The 18,083-nt window shown below is 43.6% G+C and overlaps 1 protein-coding gene across 2 annotated transcripts in view; it reads right to left on the bottom strand.

The window, feature by feature from the left end:
* SPTBN1 (spectrin beta, non-erythrocytic 1) overlaps nucleotides 1–18,083 on the bottom strand; it is a 183,788-nt gene that overhangs the window by 108,950 nt on the left and 56,755 nt on the right. The window lies entirely within an intron of this gene.

Here is an 18,083-nt window from a genome sequence, read left to right as displayed (position 1 = left end):
GTGGTAGTTTAGGGACAGTCAGTAGCAACACAACGTAGTTAAGCAGAAATGTCCATATTTATACAATTTGGGTGTATGTGTGTGTGTGTGTGTGTGTGTGTGTGTGTGTGCGCGCGCACGTGCGTACACACAAGTACAGGCCCACATGCACACAGGATCACCTTGGCTGATATTAAATAGACAAGTTTTCCTTACTTTTAAGGTTTTGTGATACTACATCATCAGCTATCCTGAAGATTTAGATTTGTCCACCCAGCAAAAGCATATTGCTATCCTGTCCATGTGGGCACATACCTAGTTTTCTGTTAAGGATATTTTTAAGGCAGGAAGGGTTCAGGAAGCAATGCACTAAGGTTCTTACTGATTAAAAACATCATAGCCCGGCCGGTGTGGCTCAGTGGTTGAGCGTCGACCAATGAACAGGAGGTCACGGTTCGATTCCCGGTCAGGGCACATGCCCAGGTTGCTGGCTTGATCCTCAGTGTGGGCCATGCAGGAGGCAGCCCATCGATGATTCTCCCTCATCATTGATGTTTCTATCTCTCTCTCTCTCTCTCTCCCCCTCTCCCTTCCTCTCTGAAATCAATAAAAATATTTAAAAAATAAACAAACAAAAAACATAGTCTGTCCTTCTGTTCTGCCTCTTAAAGATTATGGAAGAGCAAATGGCAAAGATCATTCCATAGGAAAGGTGCCTATCACTTGAAGTGTTAATAATCAAAGTCTTGTTAATACTCTCCAGGAGTATTTCTGACTCATCAAACATAAAAAGTTAACAAGAAAAAAATCAACAAGAGAACTAGGACTTGAGTCAGTCACCCAGCAGTTATTACTTCCTGGAGGAGGACAAAGGTTGCTAACTTCGCTATACCCACACAGAGTTTGCGCCTCCCTGTGTACACAGAAACCACTGGGCCAAAGAGGCCACACTCGCCTTGGTAACCACAGGAAGGCAGCCCGCTACTCCCCAGGAGCCCACACTCACACAGCGGCCTAAGGGGCCCTTAATTAACCAGCCACCCTGGTTTTTCAAGGGAGGAAACTGAGGCTGAGAGAGGCGAGGTGATTTCTCTAAAGCCTCTACTGGCCACGCCCAGTGGCACCCAGATCTGACCACAGTAACAGTGCTGACGATGGACCCCTATCTGATGCCACTTTTGTAAAGGTCATAAAAAAGCTTTGTTTGACTTAAAAATAGTTTTCCATAGATTTACTATCCATCTGTTGGCTTGTCTCTGACAGCAATGACACAGTAGGCATGTTAAATAAAGTGCCAGCTACTACTGTTAATTTGGTGGGGGTCTTAGGATACCTTCACTTACTGAATTTCATCCTCCCTGAAATAAAAACAAACCCCGTGTCAAAAATATTTTTTCCAGTTGTTTATACAACCTACCAACACTCATATTTAGGATATATGTTATAGCTCCCTATCTTATAAGGTAACTCCAACTGCATTATCTTTTTTGTTGTTGTTAATTCCACCCAAGGATATTCTTTCCATTGATTTTTAGAGAGAGTGAAAGGGAGAAAGGTGGTAGAGGGGGCAGAGAGAAAGAGAGAGAGAAACATAGATGTGATAGAGGCACACTGATTGGTTGCCTCCTGCACACACCCCAACCAGGGCTGGAGATCAAACCTGCAACCCAGTACGTGCCCCCTTGACCAGGAATCGAACCCGAGACCCTTCTGTGAGTGGGCTGATGATCCAACCACTGAACACACTGGCCAGGGCTGCCATTATCTTTTTAGTATGCTATTTAAAAACAAATAAATGTTTGACCCCTTTTTTTAAATATAGGTGAATAGGCCTCCCTTTTTAAACTGGTCACACTTCTCTTATGCTTGAGAATCAGAAACAAAAAGAACAAATACTATGAAATACCTGATTTTTACCCTCAGCTTTCTTGTTAAATAGAGGTAATATTTGGCTCTGTTGGGAAAGGTTTTAATAAGCTCAATCACCACTGATGTCATCAAATGAGCATTCATTCATTCCTTAAAGCAAACAAAAAACTCTGTTTTAATTTCTGTTCAACCAACAATTCTAACCTTGTAAATTTATTTAAGGTATCGCAAAGTCTTACTCATAATTCTCTAATATGCAGTCATTGTAGGGAAGAGGCACAAGATTTTTTTCTTTGATGAAGTAAAGGGCATTCAGGGACCTACAAATACTTATGTGAAGGAAAGCAATTTCCAAGAGTTAGAAAAGGCGGGTCAAAGACAGCATGAGGCTGTCATCCCCTCTCTGGAAGGCAGGGGCCCGTTTATAGTGCCACTAAGGCCGGCAGGCTGGGGCAAATAACCCAATTCAGAAAAGCTCAGACTGAAATATCTAAAGTGTGGCTAACGCCCCCTACTAAAGATTGTTCTTAATACGACAGTAATCTTTTTATAATCTTCTCTAAGATGAAAGTGATATACAAATTTTGAGTATTATAAATAACTAGAGGCCCGATGCATGAAATTCCTGCAAGGGGCTTGGCCCTTGCAGCCCCGGCTTCCTCCGGAAAGTCGTCCAGAAGGTTGTTTGGACAGTCGTTCTGCTGTTCGGTCTAAGTAGCATATTAGCTCTTTATTACATAGGATCCCCCTGAAAATCTAGTAATATGTCTTCTTCATTATCCCAATATCAAACTACAGCTGTTTCAACAAAGAGGAAGAGAGCACTAAAGCTACATAACCCCCACGAAGGACCCCCCCCTTCCCATACAGCCAGCCTATCTGACGGAATTCCTAGGCTGAGCGCATCCCTCTGCCTCCAAGGATTACAGGTCTCCCACTCCCATCCCCACCTCTCTCTCTCTCACCCTCTTGGCCATTTTCGGGGTGGTGGTGGTTGGGGGGGCCGTGGGGGGCAGAGCGGGGAGAATCAAATTTTCAACCTCTGCTCCAAAAAAAAAAGGTTTCAAATATTTTTATTGTACTTTCCCCCTAAATCATCCTCTCCATGTATGAGGTTATAATCATTTTAATGTGTGCTGAGTACAAGCCTAAAAGATGTAAATGCAGTTAAGAGAAGATGCACATGCACAGAACCCATTAGTTTTAAAAATGAAAAAATAAGAGTCTTTTCCAGTGCTCTTCCTGCCTCCCAGGAAAAGATGTGGGGGGGTGGGGGTGTCACAAATGCTCTCTAAACACGCCAACAAAGCCGCAGGTCACCCATCTTTAGGCCTTCAGTGTCCTTTGAAGACTCCTGCTGCTCCACTCTGACTTCTAATATTCATGTAATACTCCTCAGTATGGAAGGCCTCCTTGCAGGCGAGAGGAGCCCTCTCTTCAGAAAATTTATTTTCATAGTAAAATGTTATAACACCTCACAGGCCAACGGTGTGTATACACTGAGCCAGGCACCTTCCACCTGATTTTAAGCTCTCACACAACCGGACACGGTGGGTCCTATAACCCTCAGCATACAGAAGTAACTCGCCCATGAACTCACAGTGACGTAGCAGAGCGGGGATTCACTCTGGGACCCCGGCCTGTAAAGCCATCCTCCTATCTCAGCATCAGCCCTGAGACGGCGGGAGGCCTGAATCGAAACCCAGAACCCTCGGTGCTCAGGTGTGGGAGGACCACCAGCCGTGCACGCCGACGGCAGACTCGTGCTCCAGGACCCCTTCTGTTTCCAAAGGCTGGAGAGAATCTACACGAACTGGAGACTGCGTGGCAGAGCCTTGCAGATCTGTGACCAAAATTCCCACCCAACTCTCATCTACCCCACGTTTATGGCACCCAGAAGAAAGACGTGGCATGAGGCTTCCAAAACCAAAACCAAACTCCTGCTCCTCCCTCCTGCCTTCCCATACCACCCAGAGCCCACGGAAGAAAACTCCTAAATCCTAAGTCAACAGCTTAAGTCCGTGCACTCTAAGCCCATGGTCACTGCCTCAGCTTTAGGGCCTCCTCGTCTCTCTCTAGGGCAAACATGAGGCTCCCTCCCTCCAGCCATTCTCCTCTCTAAGGCATCCTCCACGGTGTCCCCAGCCGGCTCCCACCGAGACACAAGTAGGATCCTACCGTTCCTGGAACCCACACCAGTGGCTCTCAGATGCAGTCACTAGGGACCTCAGGGCTCCTGGGGGTAGAAGTCTAGGGGAGACCACTCTGTCTCAACCAAGGTGATTTCAATGTCTGCCATTTTACAAATTGAGGTAACAAATAAAATTCTATTCGAAAGTAAAAATTATCCTGTGCCAAATGTTGAAAATCACTGGCCAAAAATAGAAAAGCTAAATTCATTGGTATGGCATTCAAGGCCCTCTCTGTCCACTCTAACAGTTCTACACCAGGCTCTCTGCACTCCTGCAGGCGGCTCCCTGAGAAAGCCAGGCACCATCACACCACTCACGGCACCGCTTGCTCGGCCTAAAATCCCATCCCATCTACTGGCACTGCCTCTCTTCCCTGAGAAGGATAAATCTCTTCTGCTGACCACAGACTTGCTTTCACCTAATCCCCTAGCTCTGTATTTCTAATGCTAATCACAGTGCCTGGCACTTAGTAGGTGCTCAGTAAATATATCATGCCTTTATTCACTAAAAATGAATGAAACAAGAAAAAGCAAATATCACCCCACTGTAATAATCATGATTCACAAAGCTTAAAAAAAGAGACTACTTAGATGCACTTTTAAATGTACCTGCTACCACAGGGTTTTCCAACACTATTATTAGTTATAAAATCTAACTCATGGCCTGGCTGGCGTGACTCAGTGATGGGACATCAACCTAGGAACCAGGAGGTCACAGTTCAATTCCTGGTCAGGGCACTTGCCCAGGTTGCGGGTTCTATCCCGGGTGGGGGACATGCAGGAGGCAGCCAATCAGTGATTCTCTTTCATCATTGATGTTTCATTCTCTCTCTCCCTCTCCCTTCCTCTCTAAAATAAGTAAAAATATATTTTTAAAAATAGAAATAAATAAATAAAAAGATGGAACAGAATAGAAACTACCAGAGCATTTCATGTACTACAAGTAAACACTATTTTGTGACATTTAAATGTGAGTGGATACACACATTACTACCCCCCCCCCACACACACACATAATTGTATATATGAACTAGGTTGCCATGCAAACTATACTAGTACTTTTACTGATGCTGTGCTCAAAATTGTTCTTTTAAAATCTTAGTTTAGTTATAGATTAGATCAACACAAATACTCTGAAGTCCTCCAGTTTTTTAAAACATTAGAAACTTTATCCTCCATGATAAAATTCAATTTAGACAATAATGGTGTTGGGTGTGCCAATTAAAATGGCTCCCTAAACGTGGAGTTAAAAAAAAAAAAAAAGACCTACATGTGGACACGTCTGAAGATTATGGCTCATTAAGTGCACAAAGAAAACCGCACAAGCACACCTGTTAATTCAGTGCCCGAGTTGGGTTTCGAATTAGTATCAAGTGTGTCCTCCAACCTTGCCTCCCTCCATCCTGAATTTCTCAAGGCAGTCTTGAATACCTCTACATTATTTACAAGCATCCCTACTAACACTGGCCTTCCTTCAAATGCTTGGAGACAATTCCATGGAGGGTGTGTGCAGGGCAGACGCACACTAATCCTTTGCAGTGCAACCAGGTGTAAAATTTTGTGTAGAGACATAGAAAGGCTTAACAGACTTGGCCTGCAAATGTGCTTCTCCAAAATCAGAATATATAACAGCTTTGGGACTATCCATCCATACATCCCTGGCTAGAGAAAAAGGTGAAAGCTGACCACTGGGCCAAGATGGCTAAACGACAGGGCAATGGCCCTGTAGACTCAAGAAGTTACTGGATTGTTTTCATTGCTGTTAACCACAGAAGAAAAGGCTTAAATTACTTACCAGTTAAAATGACAACAGCACTCTAGCCTGTTTATAGCCTAGCCTGAGGGACAGATGAATGGCCTGTAGCTGTCGTAGGAAAATGGAAGTATTCTAAGAACCATATACTACAATTACAGCATTCCATTCCCCGTCATGGTTGGCCGCCACATGCACCAAATACCCTACGTCCTTGAAGTCACAAAACAGGATTCCAGGAGGAAAACGGTGGCCACATTTATAAATGTGTGTATTATCAAATGCCAACTGCTGGCATCCACTTGAGGCTAAAGATGGCACACAGGAAAACACAGGCTGGCCTAGGAGTGGGTGCCCCGTTAGAGGTGGCCCCTTCCCCTAAAAGCATGTATAGGATCCATGGAAGGAGAGGAGGGAAGAGGCCCAGAATCATTGCAGAGAGTTGAAGAAAGAGCGGACAGTTAAATCTTTATAGCTCTTTTGACCAAAAAGGGTAAAACTGCTGGAAGCAAATTCCAGTAGGTAGCATAATAAATGCGAGAAGTTCATCAGAAGGCTGATGGACAGCTTCAGCAGGGCTGAGAATCTGCATATATTATGGCCTGCTGCTGGAACAGTTCCCCCAACCTGATAATCTTTTTATTGTTTACCAAACCTTACCTTTGATATGTATATCTGCTTTGCTAGAGGGCAAGATGTGTGAATAAAAAGCTGTATGCAGAGATTCAAGGAACTTAGTCACTAGAAGTAAGTTTCCTTCTGGCCCTCCAAAATGCCTTCCAAATTCATATTTCTTCTCTCGTCTCTTTAATCCATTTATGCACAGCCCCTTTTCCAGATTCCTGAACCCTGGTAGATGCTGAGAAAGACTCCGGCATAAAATCTTAGGGGCAGACACCGCACAGAAGGAGGCTGGGACCAAACTGAGAGGACGGTATGAAGAATGTCCCATCTGCGGTGTCCTGGTTGGCACGGGCTTACCATGTCCCACGCTTACAAAAACATTAAGTTAACATTGTGGTAGGGAGATCAGATACTGCAAGAATAAAAACCTAAGATAAAAATAGGCTCTTCGGTGGAAGAAAGGTTAAACTCCAGGTTCTACTAATAAACTTGTCCTGCTTCTCTTCATTATTGGAGGGGGAAAAAGGTGTTTTCATTAATGTACACAGAAAATATCTCAAAAGATACGTATCAAACTTTTAAAAGGAGTTATCTGTAGGGATGGGATGGGTTTGGAGAAGGGGAAACATTCACTGTCCACTTCTGTAGTGTTTGGGTTTTTTCTTCTTTGTAATGCACTGCATTGTAATGTACAATGTTAAAGTACTAACTGCTTTCAGGCTGAGGGGAGGTGCTGTAGGGAATGCTGAAAGAAAGATTACTCATTGTCACTGTCTTCAAGGAGTTCAGCAATCAGCTAGAGAGAAAATATGGATATACCCACCCTGAGCACACACAGGAAACTAGTAAGATTCAAGGGAATAGGATACAGAATAGCAAAGGCCAAATAAGTTTCTTGAAAATGTCAATGTGAGATGGCTCCATGGAGCAGATGGGTGGGTGGGCGGGGGGGGGGGGGGGGCACTCAGGCTAGAGACAGCAGAGGGGCCTGGGTTTCCTGAAGATTTACAGGCAATCCAGAAAGTAGCAAGCAGTGCAGGGAGGGCCTGGGGACCTGGCAAATGGCACAGTGTCTCCCTGACTCCAGTCCATCTGTTTCTTAAGATGCCTACAGACACAAACAGGTGGCTAATAAAGCAATTTCACATACATGTTCAACAAATCTAAGGAGTCCGCAGAAATTTAAACCTGTGTGGCAAAATTTGTATCAGCCTCCCCCAATAACATGGCCCATCATCCAATTCTGTCACTGCCTTAGGGCTCTGAAAATTCACAGGAAAGAGGTCAAAACTCAAGAGCTCAGCAAATTCCCTTAAAGGTTACTTAACTGTAGAAAATGGACATGTTTATCAACCAGAGAGTAATATGGCTAAGACTTGGGTTTTTGAGAAGTATCACCACACAGAATACTGTCTCATTCATTGCTTGTTTTATACACACAGTGTATTTCCCCCAAATAGATTACATGTGGGTAAGGAAAACACTAACATGGTACTTATGTCATCATACAACCAAAAAACCTGGAATGACCCTAAATAACCTGTCCCATTCTAAGAAGGGCACTGGTCCCTGAGGCCCCGAGAAGAAGAAATGGGACAGACTGCTTCCAAGTCACAAAATGGCCAAGCAAATTCATGAGTTAATAACTTAGGAATAAACTAAGTATCTTATTAGAGGCACATTCTAAAGACTGAGAGGCCAATGTTTATTTCCCTTTGTTAATTGTTTTGTCGAAGATCTCAAAGGGAGTTGGACATGATTGGTTAATTCTTTTAAAGGAAGCAATTAGTCAATGGTGAACATCACCTTGCCATTTTATAAAATAGTCTTATTGCCAAAACCGGTTTGGCTCAGTGGATAGAGCATCGGCCTGCGGACTCAAGGGTCCTAGGTTCGATTCCGGTCAAGGGCATGTACCTTGGTTGTGGGCACATCCCCAGTATGGGGGTGTGCAAGAGGCAGCTGATCGATGTTTCTCTCTCATCGATGTTTCTAACTCTCTATCCCTCTCTCTTCCTCTCTGTAAAAAATCAATAAAATATATATTTAAAAAATAATAATAAAATAAAATAGTCTTATGTCTGAATCAAAAACATCAGTCCACCTGAAAATGTGTCATGAGCATTTATTGTTAAGTATTGTCACCTACCCATCACCCCACCCCCTTTTTCGGGTACAGCTCCACGTGGTTCTAGGAAAAGCTGCCTGGTTCTTACATTCCTGCACACCCCACCTCACTGTTCTTATTATGACACTAGAGGCCCAATGCATGAAATTCATGCATGGGTAGGGTCCCTAGGCCTGGCTGGCAATCAGGGCTGATCTGTGGGGCGACCGGTGAGGTAATGGGGCCCACTCCCGCTGGCACCCACCTTGGCTGGCCTGGGGCCTGCAGGCCGGGGGCAGCTACTGCATTGAGCATCTGCCCCCTGGTGGTCAGTGTGCATCATAGCGACCAGTTGTTCGGCTGTTCGGTCAATTTGCATATTAGGCTTTTATTATATAGGATATTTTATTTTTTAAGTGTATAGGACTTTATAAGTTCCCTGTATATAAATTATATTTTGTTGGTACCTGCTCACAGGTCCACTTTGGTAGATAATTGGCAAAAGAGTTAAAACTGTGTAATGAAGGCAATAAATGTGACCATATGAGATACCAAACACCCACAACCAGTAAGGATTTTTTTAAAAAAATATATTTTATTGATTTTTCACAGAGAGGAAGAGAGAGGGATAGAGAGTTAGAAACATCGATGATAGAGAAACATTGATCAGCTGCCTCTTGCACAACCCCTACTGGGGATGTGCCCACAACCAAGGTACATGCCCTTGACCGGAATCGAACCTGGGACCTTTCAGTCCGCAGGCCGACGCTCTATCCACTGAGCCAAACCGGTTTCGGCCAGTAGGGCTTTTTTTATGACCATATCTGGGTAAAGGAACTAGTTCCTAAGTCTACAGTACTTTTAGATGCCTACAAGGGGCCTATCATCTGTTCCCAGGCAAATAAAAATCATAGTATTGTGATGTTGGTAGTGTTCACAGAATTTTCTGTTATTTTTCACTAACCTACCACTATTATTTATGTAAGAGAGCAGAGGGAGAAATGAGGTACTCATATATGCTACAACATGGATGAACCTTAAAAATATTTTATTGCCCTGGCCAATGTGGTTCAGTTGGTAGGAGCATCGTCCTGTACAAAAAGTCACAGGTTCAATTCCTGGTCAGGGCACATGCCCAGATTGTGGGTTCGATCCCCAGTTAGAGCATGTGTGGGAGGCAACTCTCCCCTCCTCCTCCTCCTCTTCCCTCCCTCCCTCTTCCTCTCTCTCTAAAATCAATAAAAGCATGTCCTTGGGTGAGGATTTTTTAAAAAGCAACATTTTACTAAGTGAAAGAAACAAGTCACCAAAGACAAGATATTGTATGATTCTATTTACATGAAATGTCCAGAATAGGCAAATCCAAAGTCAGAAAGTATACTAGTGGTTGCCTGGGACTAGCGGGAGGTGAAAATGCAAATAGGTATGGCATGACTAACAAGTATGGGATTTCTTTTGGAAGTGATAAAAATGTTCTGGAATTAGTGGTGACTGCACAACTCTCTGAGTATATTCAGATCTGCTCAATTGTATACTTTATGAGGTAAATCTTATGGTAATGTAAATTATGTAAGAGACAGACAGATGGACACATCTGTGTCGATACACACACACACACACACACACACACACACACACACACACACACGACCAGGAAAACAATAAGAGAGGAGAAAAATCTTAAGTTTTCCCTCTTTTGCTTACCCAAGCAGCCCCCAACAAGAGAGAGGTTATCTTCCTAAGTTCAGTCACAAATCAACCATTACATTTATGGGATTTTTCTCATAGAAGTGGTGATTGGCGGTCCTCAGGGAAGACTAACTTAAGGAAATTATTCTGGTCAAGTGGGAAGAGGAGTTAAGACAGAGGCTGAGGTTGAGTCAAGAGAGGTTTTCTGAGGTGACTGAGGAATGGAACTTGGCTCTAGAAGACTGAGGGCAAGAAGGAGGTTTAATGAAGGAGAGAATAGTAGGCAGGTTCTCCCAGCAAGGATCCTGGGCCTCACCCAATGAGAGATTTCAGCCACTGCGGAGGTGTGAAGAGAATTGGAGGAATGTAAGAACAGTAACTGATTTCAAAAGTGGGGATGAGGTCATTGACTGCAGTAAGGAGAGAGGGAAGGGAAGAAAACTGTACCCAAAAAAGAAAGAAAAGATCCCTTCGTCCTGTGGTCAGAGAACTATTGAAGTCATATGTACATAGAAAATAAATTGATGATATAATCTGGGACTACATTTAACAACCTAAACAGACTTTCTACTCAATAGCTTTCATGAGCCTCTTTGATATGAAATGCTCTTTCGGATTCAGATTTCACAAATAATGGGTGGAGTATTTAAAATGCACGAGGTCCCTAGCTGGCTTGGCTCAATGGCTAGAGTGTCGGTCGGCCTGCGGAGTCAAAGTCCTGGGTTTGATTCCAGTCACGGGCACATGCCCGGGTTGTGGCTTTATCCCCAGTAGGGGGCGTGCAGGAGGCAGCTGATCAATGATTCTCTCTCATCGTTTTTGTTTCTATCTCTCTCTCCCCCTTCCTTCTTCCCTGAAATCAATAAAAATATATTTAGTAAGTAAGTAAGTAAATAAATAAATAAATAAATAAATAAATAAATAAAATGCACTAGGGACCATGCCTCTTTTACAAATAATCCCAAATAATGCATAATTTAGGGAAAGAGCCTCAAGAATGAGGGAAATAATGGATAGCTATTAAATCCCTGTTAATGCTACTATGAAAATTCACCCCATCATGCAAGAAGCATTTCCCTTGGGGCATAAGTGTTCCATCTGTGGAGCTGTGGATGTGTAAATATGAAAAACCCTAGCCTAATTTTCGAGGAATGAGTCCAAGCTTGAGGTGATATATCATCTTCAGAAGCCGAAAGCTGACTTTCTGTTTTAAATATATTTTTATTGATTTCAGAGAGGAAGGGAGAGAAGGAGAGGGATAGAAACATCAATGATGAGAGAGAATCATTGATCAGCTGCCTCCTGCACGCCCCCTACTGGGGATCAAGCCTGATACCTGGGCGTATGCCCTGACTAGGAATCGAACTGTGACCTCCTGGTTCCTAGGTTGATGCTCAGCCACTGAGCCACACTGGCCGGCTGGGCTGACTTTCTGTTTTAATGAGGGGTCCTCAGAGACCTGCAGCCTGGCCTCTTCTGTTTACAGCGGTTCCAACGTCCAAGCCCCCGTGTCTATCTTGTCTGTCTGTCTGTCTGTCTGTCTCTCTCTCTCTCTCCCCTCCTCCCCCACCCAAGTTCCAATGATCTTTATGTTACTCGACTCATCCAGTTAAAATTCTTCTCCCTCTTATGACCAATACTTTTCTCTCAATTACTAGAGCATAATTGCCTATAGTACTTTCTTGGCATTTGCATACATGTTTAGTTAATATTTCATGTAAATAGGTTTTATCTTCCTATTTAGACAATTCCAGACCATGTTTTATACATCTCTTTACATATTCAATAGCAAACTGGTTCTGTACTATTACTAGAAAAAAGTCAAACATACCATTTATATACATTTGTTTTGACAGGGGGTGGGTGGCTGATGTGAATTGACAGTTTTATTCTGGAAAGTTTCTAAGTAAAACCACCATGTTATATAGGAGACCGTAAAAATATTAAAGCCAGGTCTGGCCAGTGTTGCTCAGTGGTTGAACATTGACCTATGAACTAGGAGGTGAAGGCTGGATTCCTGGTCAGGGCACATGCCAGGGTTGGGGGCTCTATCCCTAGTAGGGCACACAGGGGGCAGCCGATCAAAGATTCGCTCTCACCATTGATGTTTCTATCTCTCTCTCCCCCTCCCTTCCTCTCTGAAATCAATAAAAAAATATTTTTTAAAAATAAAGTAAATCACTGCTTTAGCTGATTAAATGCTCCATCAAAATTTTTGGTCACTCAAATAAATGCCTATGTTCAAAGAAGTCTGGCCTATAAATACAGGCACAGATAATTGTTATTTACTCTATACATGTAATGTGAAAGATGCAATTGGGTGCTTTTATCTCATTTTCCTATAGCTATCACTTGTCCATAATCAAATAAACTCAAGGTCAGTTTCTTTTGCCATGTCCACAGCCTAGTAGAAAGGCTCTTACTCAAAATTTTACCTCATAAATGTTGATGAGTGACAACTCCCAAAGGAATCTCGTTTTTGATTTATTTTTTTTAAATCCTCACCTGAGGATATGTTTATTGATTTTAGAGAGAAGGGAAGATGGGGGTAGAGAGAGAGAAAGAGAGAAACATCGATGTGTACGCGCCCCAACTGGGGATCGAACCCACAACCTAGGTGTGTGCCCTGACCAGAAAATGAATCCTCAAACTTTTTGGTGTATGGGTGACGCTCCAACCAACTGAGCCACCCAGCTGGGGCCAATTTCTTTTTTTCTTTTTTTTGATGCTCACTTGTACACAAGTTTTCTCCTACCACCTCTCTATTGCACTGTTTTTTAGAAATAAAAATTTCTTATTATTCAGAAGTAAACACTAAATATTTTGGCGTATATCCTCCCAACTTTTTAAATTCACCGTTTATGAGTGTCGATGGAAAAAATATTGATTCTACTTAGTTTATTAATATTTTCAAGCTCAATGTGGCGCTTTTTAAAAGACTCCTTTTCCTACTTCTCCTAATTCCTTCTCCTAATCACAAAACATAACCTACAACCATAAACACCCATCATCTACCTTTTGCATAATAAAGTGGGTTTTTTTTGGTTTTAGTTTCATTTCAAATAAAATGCTGGTTTCCCAAAAGTCCAGCTTATTTTCTCATCACCACCGGTCTGACACTACTGAGGCAATTTGGTCAGAGGTCAGGAATGTGGGCCTGCCGCCCCTGGGTGTGGGAAATCATTTACAGAATGCATAAACATCCCTGCGCAGCTCTCTGCCGACCTCCAGGCTGCATCGGCATGCTGAGATCTCCATGCTACACACGTGATGGGCCAACACTCTTCTTATCTCCCTTCTCAACTGTAGATGGTAGCCCTTTCAAGTTCAGACCCAAGTCTGTATCTCACCAGCCTCGTACAGATACAATTTTTGAACATGTGGCCATGGTCAGTATGAATACTAATTTTTTCCTGAAGCACGCCTAAGTGCTGAACGTTCACAAGCTGAAAATTTGAGAGGCTCCCTCGTCACCCAACTTGTGCGAGGGGAATGCTTTCCGATGAAGCTTTCCTCTACTTGGAAAAAGAGCTGGTGTTTTCAGTTTTCGGCAGGAGAGGCTCGAGGTGGATTATGGAGATGGGGGAGAGTTCCGTTCCCTGCGATTCCACTTGGTATTTCCCTGTGATGTTTCCAACTACTAAGGAGCAGGAGGGGTGATGAGTGCCTGAGAGATGAGTCAGATGTTCAAGCAAAAAAGTGTAAGGAGAACAGGAAGATTCAACGCTCACTGGGCAATGGACGGGAGCCAGCTCGACTCTTTCATCTTTGTGACGACCAACTGGCACTTGACAAGTGATTACAGGCCTGATTTCTACTTTTTAAAAAATAAAATGGGCATGTTACCCACTACACCAGAGAAGCCACCTTCCCTGTGAAATATCTCACCGAGTCCGATACTCCGAACACCAAATGGGTGTCCTGGAGTTAATTCAACCCTGACGCTAATGACCAGCAGTCGGGGCAAACCCCACAGGGAAAGGGATCTGTCCCACAAAACTAATCCCACTTCGGATGCCGGTCCCCAGTCCCAGGCCATCGCTAGTCCCAGGCCACTGTACTTCTGACCGAGTGGCTATCAATTCAGGGGTTCCCATGACAACCCCTCATCAGATTCAATCATTTGCTAAAACAAACTCACAAAACTCAGGACAACATTTTACTCATGTCTGCTGTTTGGTTATAAAGTGTGTAACTCAGGAACAGCCAAATGGAAGAGGTTCTATGGCCGGGGGCAGAGCTTCCACCCCTCTCAGGGCACACCACTCTCTCAGCAGCACACGGGTGTGTCCCCCAACCCAGAAGCTCCCCAAACCTGGTCACATTTAGGGGGTTTTAGGGAGCTTTTATTTATTTATTTATTATTTTTTAAATATATTTTATTGATTTTTTACAGAGAGGAAGGGAGAGAGATAGAGAGTTAGAAACATAGATGAGAGAGAGACATCGATCAGCTGCCTCCTGCACACCCCCTACTGGGGATGTGCCCACAACCAAGGTACATGCCCTTGACCGGAATCGAACCTGGGACCCTTCAGTCCGCAGGCCAACGCTCTATCCACCGAGCCAAACCGGTTTCGGCTAGGGAGCTTTTATTATGTAGGCATGATCGATGAAATCATTGGCCATCAGTGGTTAAACTCAATCTCCAGCCCCACCTTCCCTGCAGATTGGTGGGTAGGGCTGAAAACTCCCACCTTTCAATCCCTGGATGTTTCCAGTGGCCAGTCCAGTCTGCTTAAGGCTATGGAGGGGTGGGGGGTCTCAACCTAAGTCACCTCATTAGCATAAATCCAGGTGTGATGAATGAGGCTCTTTATGACTAAACTATTCAAGAAAATTCCAAGGGTTTTAAGAGCACACTGTGCCAGGAATTGGGGACAAAGACAACATTTATTTCTTATTATACCATAGTTAAAAGCAATTCCTGAAAATGAAGTAGCAAGTAGTTTACCTCGCCTTATTTCCTTAGGGATACTGACATGTAAAGCCACTGAGTGAAGAACACAAGATAAGGTGGTGGTTACACCATCAATACAAGATCACTGCACTGTAAAAAGTTAAATTCCTGTTCATGTCTTTTGTAAATCACCTCGGAATTCAGAATGGAGTCTAGAGAATACTAAACCTGTATATAGGATCTTAGAGGGACAGGAAACTTGATATTCACAATTCTACTGCTCCAACTGGAGACCTCCCGTTTCAGAACACCCGCCTGTAACAGAAACCTTCCAACAGCACTCCCTCACCCTAAACTTCTCAATATACGACTTGCCTAGAGGGGCCGGAAGGTATTTATTTCCCTTGTCTTAAAATCAGTGCCAGCATTCCACACCACTCCCATCTAAAGGTCACTCCGTTGGGTGTTGACACTTCAGTTCTCCCTATACTTCAAGCTGGGTCCAGATGAAATGGTCTCCGACTCCCAAGGAAGCAGACCAGGCAACTATCAACACTCTGTACTGGCCTCAAATGTGATTCCCCGGAACCGCCACCTCAGCATCACCTGGGAACCTGTCAAAAATGCAGATTATCAAGCTCTATCCTGGGCTTCCTGCATCAGAAACTGGGAGTGAACCCGGCAATCTGTGCTTTCACAAGACCTCCACATGGTTCTGATGCCCACTCCAACTCTAGAACCACTGGTCTAGACCCTGTGGGGCTGTTATGTGATTCCTGCTATCACATGTAAGATTTAGACTTTTTCCTGTTCCACAGAACTGGGAAGTCAGAGAAAAAGATAACTTCCTCTGATAACAGATGATTCAGATGGGTTTTCTGGTATCTTCTGGATTTAGTGAAAGCAAAAATGTTAATGTCATTTAACCTAGAGGCAGCACATTTTCTTTTCAATAATGTTTTGAGTTTACTCTTGACTACTTCTCTATCGCAGGATGCATTCCTTAGCCTTCAAATAAAATTTTTTTTTAATCCTCACCCAAGGATATTTTTTCATTGATTTTTAGAGAGAGTGGAAGGGAGGGAGGAAGGGAGAGTCTAGGGGATGGAGGGAGGAGAAGAAAGGAAGAGGGAGAGAGAAAACCACTGATGTGAGAGAGGCACATGACTGGTTGCCTCCCACACGCACCCTGACCAGGAATGGAACCCTTGAGGACCAACGCTCTAACCAGTGAACCACACCGGCCTGGGCCAAGTTAATTTTTTAAATGCTTGAATTACCCACTAAGTAGGTAATTCCTTACTCTACACCAATGAGCTTTGATTCATTTTGTATTTTACTGAATACAGAAAAATAGTGTACACTTGGTGCCATTCTGCCGTCAGCCATTTATTTACCAGCAGTATGACCTTGAGCAAGCAAGCTATTTAATTTCTCTACGCCTCAGTTTCCTCATCCATACATTGTAGATAATAATAATCTCCTTCACATGGTTGTTATTCAAGTCCTGTCTTCCTTCCCAAAAATGGACACCCTTAAGCAAACATGCACCTGGCTCAGATGGGTGTAAACGTGGGCAGAGTACCTCCTAGAGCCCCACTTCTTGAGTCTGTCCTTGAAGAAAAATATATGCAATGCACTGTGAATAGCTGACACACAGTAAGTACCATATTAAGTGCTTACTATTATTATCATAGCTGTAGTAGCTCAGGGACCTACAGAACATAGATGGAAAGGTCTCCCATGAAATGGAAAGACAGCTGATCAACACTGAGGACAGCTAGGCATCTCTGGAACTGTGGAAAAGAACAGACACAAAGAGCAAGAACGCCGCTCTGCAGTTTGCCAAGAAATACACAGATAATACATAATAGCCTGGGACCAGAAAGTAAGTGACTCATGGTCAACGATAACCGGCCATCAACATCAGACTGAACTAAAGGTTCCAATGAAGATTGGAGAAGAAGAGGTAAGAGATTAAAGTACAAATCAATCCACTCGCATAAGCCAGGATCATGGTTTCCATAAGGTTCCATGTTAATGAATAAGCTAGAAGATAAAGCTCTGATTCTAGAGTGACCATCTGGTTAATCATTCATTTATGCCCTCAAATCAGGCAAGCTCAGGAAAGACCTTTACATCACTGCCACTCAAGAAGCAACTTATCCGAAGGCAGCTGAATGGCTTTCCTATAGCTTTTAGTTGGCTGCCTCCCCAAGGTCCTTTTCTTTCTTCCTCCTTCCTGTTATATTTTGAATTTTCTAGCCAAGCTAGTTGAGTGGGACTGATCCCTCCCCACCCCACCCCCAAGCCCCCATCACTCTAGGAGTGTATCCTGATTAGCTGGTGTCAGTCGGCATATCCTCTTCTGACTGCAGTGGAAGAGACTCTTAGAGGCACGTGACCCAAGCCCTCACCAATCAGGACAGCGAGACGGATCCCAGGACCAGGGTGTGAGTTCTGGGGAAGCAGAGGTGCCGTTCTTCGGCCGCATGTCCTTACAGACAGATCTGGGTCCTGGGGCCTCGGGCAGCTATCTTGAGACTACAGGGTCCCTAGAGCCCGCCTGAGAATCCATCCACACTAGCAAGTAAAGCCAAAAACCGGGGAGAAAGAAACTAGTCCTGGTCATACCATTTAAGTCCAGGACGAAGTCTTGCTCAAGGCCAATTTGTCTACTATTGGATCAATACATTCTCTCTGTCATTTAAACCACTTCGGGTTAGGTTTCCTTTTGCTTACAATCCAGAGAACTCTAAATTATACAGGCCTCATAATTAGCTTACACTGTAAAGGTAACAAAAGAGTGAGTTCTAGTCACAATTAACAGTAAACTTACCTGTTTGAGTCATGACTACGGTTTAGTTACTTGTCATAATTAAAGACATTAGGGGAAAAAAACATAAACCCATTTTTCTCATTTGGAAAGCATTTTATTTGAAATCTCAAAGTACAGACGGGAGGGAGGCCC

Source organism: Cnephaeus nilssonii (genome assembly GCF_951640355.1).
Source record: "Cnephaeus nilssonii genome assembly, chromosome: 15".
NCBI lineage: Eukaryota > Metazoa > Chordata > Mammalia > Chiroptera > Vespertilionidae > Cnephaeus > Cnephaeus nilssonii.
This window is presented reverse-complemented; position numbering and strand designations above follow the sequence as displayed.